Here is a 6,726-nt window from a genome sequence, read left to right as displayed (position 1 = left end):
TCCCGGGACAGCGACGCATGCGCGAAGCGCTCTCGACGAGGCGGTCGTGGTGCTGGTGGCGGCTGCCGCGGGACAGAGACGGGGGGGAAGTGCCATCTTCGGCTCGGTTGGCCCAGACTGCGGCTCATGGCATTGAGTGGCATCCGTCGTCAGGTCGGCTGGGGCGGGCGACTTGGAACTGGCTGGAGCGGGGGTGGTTTGCTGGGCAGGAAGGGGCCTGCCGGATTTCAGGCCGCGCTGGGGTTGCGGCCTCCCGCTCCCGCCCCGCTTGAGGCCTGGCCTGGCCTGGCCTCGGCTTCCAGCCGTCCATTCCTTTCTCCTTCCCACCTGTTGGGTGGAGCAGGGCGAGGCTTCCTTTCTTAGTTAGACCAAACGTTTCTCTGATGGGTGCGCCTTATAAAGGGCGGGTGTGTGTGGGCCTCCACCTGGGCTTCGGGAGCGTGTTGGGGTTAGGCGGGAAGCCCCAGCGTCGCCCAGAGCCGGAAAGCAGCGTGCCGGGACGCCTGGGAGTGGAGGGGGCCCCGCTGCACAGTAGCCGGCGGACGACTGGGAGAATTCAGATTCTGTTGGTAAGAGCTTGGAGGCGCCTTGTAGTGGCGCGTTCCGCGTTCCGACCGCACCAGCCGCGCTGGTGGGGCCCTGAGTCACAGCACGGCCGACGCCGCCCAGAGCTCTTGGCAGCGTAGGATAGAATCGAGAAAAACAGACATTAAAGGTCCTGGTAGGGTCTCTTAAAAGAAGCCTGTTTTCAGTCAGAGGCCAACACTGGCGTTTTCTCGCTCTGAAATCACACCTTTTAATAAGTAGTTCTGCTCTTCACGCGTTATGGATGATAATGGAATACCGTATGATTTTATGCCGGTTCTATCGTTACTTTTTAGTTGGATGTTTATGTTGCCTTCCCTTTAAGGACTTTATTTGGCAACTGATCCAGTCTGTTCAGAAATACTTTAAACTTTTTTTTTTTTTCTTTTTTACAGCTGGAAAGGTTTGAAGCTTAAAGCAAATTTTATACAGGGAAGTATGAAGCTCATGTTGGGGAACCTAAGTATTTTGGTTTCTCTGGGAGCTTAACTGGATTAAAAAAAAAAACAAGCCCCCCCCCCCCTTCCTTTCTCGGTCTCATTTATAACCTTATTCTAGAGTTGCAAAAGTTGGAACTTTCTACTGTTCAGCTTCTGGTAGGGATAACGTGAACGAAAGGAGTTCTGCTAAAGAACTCTAGTTCCTGGATTGTGAACTCTGGAATAATTAGGGGTTGAGCCAAGATAGCTAGTTAGTAAGTGGTGTGAGATATTTGAAGTGAGCATTATGAAGCACACTTTTTTTTTAGTGTCAGAGTATTTGGTAATATTTTTATTTGCTTACCTAGAGTTGAGTAAGAAAAAGAATTTTATAAATCAAATGATAAAAGGTGTGTGTGCACACGTGTCTTAAAGAGAAAGAACAGAGGCGCCTGGCAGGATTAGTCAAGAGAGCACGTGACTTTTGATCTCTGGGTTATGAGTTTGAGCCCCACATTGGCTGTAGAGATTATTTTTAAATCTTAATAAAGAGAAAGAATGGAACTTTTTGTAGTATGTTAATAAGTAATCTGCATAAAACATAAGGTGTGTGTGTGTGTGTGTGTGTGTGTGAAAAATATTCAATGGAGAAAGAAAGTACTAGTTCCAGTCAAGTGGTGATTTTTTTTTCCCCCAAAGACTTGGAGGTGATGCAGATATTTATGTAAATATATGTATATAAAGTTGAGTTTCTGGAACATACTCGGTGTCTAATATGTGGAAAATTGAAAAGGTCAATCTGTGAACATTCTACTTAGCCTCTGAAAACAGTTGCCAAAACTGGTGGTTATGATAGTCTCTTCTTACCAACTTGTGTCTTCAAATTGGCTTATCTGTGGATGAGGGACAGAGTAACTTGCAGATTGCGAAGCTAGTTGATTTGCAATACTCAGATTGCTTACTTTTTAGTCCTTAGTGATGACTTTAGATTTTTTTGTGTTGCTCTGTTTATCAAAAGAGTGTATAGTATGGTTTTGGGTACCTATAGAGAGTTAAAAGGGAAGGTATTTATTTTTTTTTATTTTTATTTTTTTTTAAATTTCTTTTTTATTTTTTTTATGATAGTCACACACAGAGAGAGAGAGAGAGAGAGAGAGAGAGAGAGAGGCAGAGACACAGGCAGAGGGAGAAGCAGGCTCCATGCGCCAGGAGCCTGACGTGGGATTCGATCCCGGGTCTCCAGGATCGCGCCCTGGGCCAAAGGCAGGCGCCAAACCGCTGCGCCACCCAGGGATCCCAAAGGGAAGGTATTTAATTAGACTTCCCACTTTAGTTAAGTATTGGTTAAGTGATCCTCCAAAATTTAAAATCTTTTAAATTTTAAGGTGGCGTGCTGAATTGTTAGTGAAATGTTTAAAGTATGCTGTAACTGAACTAAAAGTTGAATGTGTTATAGCATTGTATTTTTTAGTGTACTACATAGTCACTTTATCATATTTCATTCTTGTGGACTTTAGCCCTCTAATATGATTTTATAAGAAAATGAAATGTAAAAAAAAAATAAAGTGAAATATAGTAAAAAGGCATTGATTGATTTGTGAGTTGAGAAAAGGAGGAAAGTTTTGTTAGTCTAAGAGAATAGAGTAAGCCAGGGTTCAGACATGACAGTTATATTGGGCTCTGTAAACTGCAATGAGGAGGAATACTATAGGATTAGTATGTTTGAAAAGTTAAGTGGGGACCAGATTTGTCACTCACTTTTTCAACAGAGATTTAATGTGCTGTTACATACGAGACACTGTTTTAGGTTCTAGGAATACAGTAGTGAACAAAGGCATTACCTCTGTTCTGCTGAATTTAATATTACACTAATATTAATACATCCGTAGCGGTAGTGTAGCAATGTTTTTAAATTTTTTGACTAGGACCCATAATAGGTTGTACATGTAAATTTTGCATCCCAATAAACAGCAGTTGTATTCTGTATATATTTCAACAGTAAGCCCTTGATGCATGCATGAACTTTGATATATTGTTTTCAATTCTATATTTTTCCATTAAAAAAAAGAGAAGCTGATTTGTAGCAGTCTAAAATTTGAAAAACATTACTCAAGAGGTATTATAAAATAGGGGTGCCTGGCTGACTAAGTAAAACATGCGGCTCTTGATGTTCAGGTTGTGAGTTAGAGCCCCGTGTACGGTGTAGAGATTGTTTAAATAAAAATAAACTTTTTTTTTTTTTTTTTTAAGAGGGGAGATGGTAAATAATCTAAATTGTAGTAATAGCAGGACGCTGGGGTGGCTTAGCGGCTGAGCACCTGCCTTTGGCCCAGGGTGTGATCCTGGGATCGAGTCCCACATGGGGCTCCCTGTGGGGAGACTGCTTCTCCCTCTGCCTGTGTCTCTGCCTCTCTCTGTGTGTCTTTTATGAATAAATAAATAAAATCTTTAAAAAAAATTGTAGTAATAGTGTGAATGAAAAGAAGTCAACCTTTACGGCAAGGTATTTGTGATTATTTTGTGAATGAGGCTTAGAGAGGTTAACTATTTTGCTCAGTGTCCCTAATTAGTTTCTGGGCCAGATGTTTAATTCAGTTCTGTCTGACTCTAAAGCTCAAGTACTTTATTATACCATTTCTTATTTGGTTATGAAAATGATATGTTAGTATTTAGTTTGGGGGAACTAAGGACTATAATAGCGTCCATTATTCAATGAATTGAGTGTGTAGTAGTAGGCCTCTGGGTGTGCTGTATCCCTGTGTATTGGTAGATCTGGTCCTTACTCTCAGGAAACTTGTAATGTAGTTAAGATTACAAAGTGATGATATCAAACAAGTAAAGAACGTTATTACAGAAGGTTATTACATCACAAATGTAATTTCTTCTTTGGAGAAAAAGAATGCTGTGGAAGCATCATGGAAGGAATATAACTAATTTGGAGTGTATGGGAATACTTTTCAAGAAGTAATGTTTAAACTTCATGCAGAAGAATGAGTAGGCTTCAGCTAGGTTGAGGTTTCTAAGTGGGGATGAGCTAGAAGGGTAGCAGAGTATTCCAAATGGAAGAAACTGGGTACACTAAGGACTTGAAGTGGAAAGGAGCTGAACTGGAAAACAAAACCAAACCAAACTTCAAACAAAATAGAATTTGTTGGCTGCAGAAATTAGTAGAGAGCAGGGAGAGTTTTGGTGTTAGAAGAGGTTTGGACAAAAAAAAAAAAAAAAAAAAAAAAAAGAGGGCTGCCCCGGTGGCGCAGCGGTTTAGCGCCTCCTGCAGCCCGGGGTGTGATCCTGGAGACCTGGGATCAAGTCCCACGTCAGACTTCCCTTCATGGAGCCTGCTTCTCCCTCTGCCTGTGACTCTGCTCTCTCTCTCTCTCTCTCTCTCTCTCTCTCTGAATAAATAAATAAAATCTTTAAAATAAAAAAAAGGAAAGAAAGAAAAATGATTTGAATGCTGTGTCTGTTCCTTACCATGTAACCGTGGACAGATTAATCTTGTCAGTTTTCTTTTTCCCATTCTTAAAAATGGGTGACATTCAACAAAATACTTGTTCAGTCAATAGTGTCTCAGTATTATCACAAATAGCTAGTAGTTGAAATGATAGCAGTTTATGATGACATGCTTTCATTCATTCTTTCACAAGTAATGTCTTCAGTATGCCAGGCAACTTAGGATGCAATAATTGAATTTGTGTGTGTGTGTGTGTGTGTGTGTGTGTATAATCACAGCAAATGTCACGAAAGAATGTACCTTACTGTGTGTGTGAAGTACTCTGATAAAAATTCTGTTTTATTTTTCACATGCAAAAAAAGAGAAAGCTGGTCTGAAGCAGTCTGCAGGTTGAAAAAATACTGGTCTAGTGGGGAGATAACGATTACTTAAACTATAGTAGTAGTACTGTGAATAGAAAGGGGGTAGTTGATTACTATGTTAGGGTATACTAAATAAGTAAATTATTATGTTAGAGTACAATATCATGGATAAAAGAAAAAAAAAGAAGGTAAAGGGGATCAAATATGGGAAAAGGGATCATGTGTGCTGGGGATGGGAACAAGTGACAATTTTAAATAGGATTGCCCAGGTAGGTCTTATTGAGAAGGTGAGTTAATTTGTTTTTTTCTAGATTTATTTATTTATTTGAGAGAAAGGGTACAAGGGTAGGGGGGAGGGGAAGAGAGAGAATCTCAAGCAGACTGCCCACTGAGTACAGAGCCTGACACCAGGCTGAGATTATGACCTGAGCCCAAATCAAGAGTCACACTCCCCAAGAGGTGACATAACAACAAAGGAGGAGATCTGGGAGAGGATCACCCAGGGTGGAGGAAACAACCAGTTTAAAGGCTCTGAGGCTAGAGAGTATGGTCTGTTTTAGAGAAGACAAGATGTCAGCGTGGTTGGGGCTGAGTGAGGGTAAAGTAAAAAAAGATGAGGTCAAAAGGTATATATAGTAGGAGAGGGGCCATGGCCTATTGCAAGGACATTGACTCTTACTCTGTGAGATGGAACAGTGGAATGACATAGTCTTTTTTATGTTTTCGAAAGAGTGGTATCTGCTGTGCTAAGAGTGGACTGGGGACAGGGCAGTAGGGGTAGGGTGCAGCCAAAGGGGAGAAGCGTGAGACCTATAGAAGGTTATAGAAGACTCTAATAGTCTAGATGAGAGATGAGTGGTTTGAATGATAATTATAAGGAGTGGGATGCTGAATCTGTATGAAAGATTCCATAACAGAGTGGTTGTTTGTAAGAGAAAGAAGAGTCAGGGGTGACTCCCAAGATTTTTGGGCTGAGCATCTGAAAGGAGGGATTTCCTTTCAGCAGACATGGAAGGCAGTGGATGGAGCAGGTTTTTGGGGAGATATCAGAAGTTCACTTAGGGACAATTTGTAATTTGAGATGTCTCTATGTGCAGATGATAAAAGTAGCAGTGGGATATATGGATCTGGAAGAGAGCTGGAGATAGAATTTGGGACTTGGCATATAATTAATATTTAAAACCATGTGAGATTGGGAGTTAATGGAGATAGAGAAGGGTAGATGACCTTGAAAGAAAGATCAGATGCCTCAGTAGGCTAGCTCTCATGCCTCTTCACTCACGAAGAAGAGTGGTTGTGAAGTAGGAGAGGTGATGATGTGACTTGGAAGTCAAGTGAATAAAATATATCAAGTGGAAGAACACTATTAGCCCAAGGAGAGTGTTGATTGAAAAAAGGAGAGAGCTGAGGACAAAATCTCGGGTGCTACCAATTCTTACAAGATTGTTGAGAAGAAAAAGAAATTCTTAATTGAATTTAAATTAAAAATAAATATAAAATATAAAAAAAATTCTTCAGAATGGTAGAAGGAAAGCTAGGTGAAATATGTCAGAGAAGGCAAGAAAAGAGAACCTTTCAAGTAAAAAGTCATTACTGTTGGATGCTATTTAAAGAGTAAATCAGAAAGATGAATTAGGAAATGTTCAATTAATTGGACTTATAAACAAGAATATTGTGACCTTGGCAAATTTTAGAGAGTGATGAAGAAACCGAATTGAAGAGTAAATGGAGGCTACAGAAGTAGAAATCACAAGTTTCAATTCAACTTCATTGCCTTTGTCCTTAGAACAAAATCCAAACCCTTAACATAGCTTATGACTGATTACCCGTTCTTTGCTTGTGTTTAAGCTAAATTGTAGTATATATGTTATAAATTTTTAAATAGAAGAAAACCATTTATATGACA

At 40.5% G+C, this 6,726-nt stretch overlaps 1 protein-coding gene across 1 annotated transcript in view; it reads left to right on the top strand.

Annotated features, from left to right (window-relative positions):
- Positions 1–6,726, top strand: part of PRPF39 (pre-mRNA processing factor 39) — a 38,126-nt gene continuing 31,400 nt past the window's right edge. Inside the window, exon 1 of the mRNA XM_055309110.1 lies at positions 1–153. The gene's annotated coding sequence lies outside the window, so the exon portion shown is untranslated. The remainder of the gene's footprint in view (positions 154–6,726) is intronic.

The sequence above is a fragment of the Nyctereutes procyonoides genome, unplaced genomic scaffold (assembly GCF_905146905.1).
Source record: "Nyctereutes procyonoides isolate TBG_1078 unplaced genomic scaffold, NYPRO_anot_genome, whole genome shotgun sequence".
NCBI lineage: Eukaryota > Metazoa > Chordata > Mammalia > Carnivora > Canidae > Nyctereutes > Nyctereutes procyonoides.
Note: the sequence above shows the minus strand (reverse complement) of the source record. Positions and strands in the feature narration are given on the sequence as shown.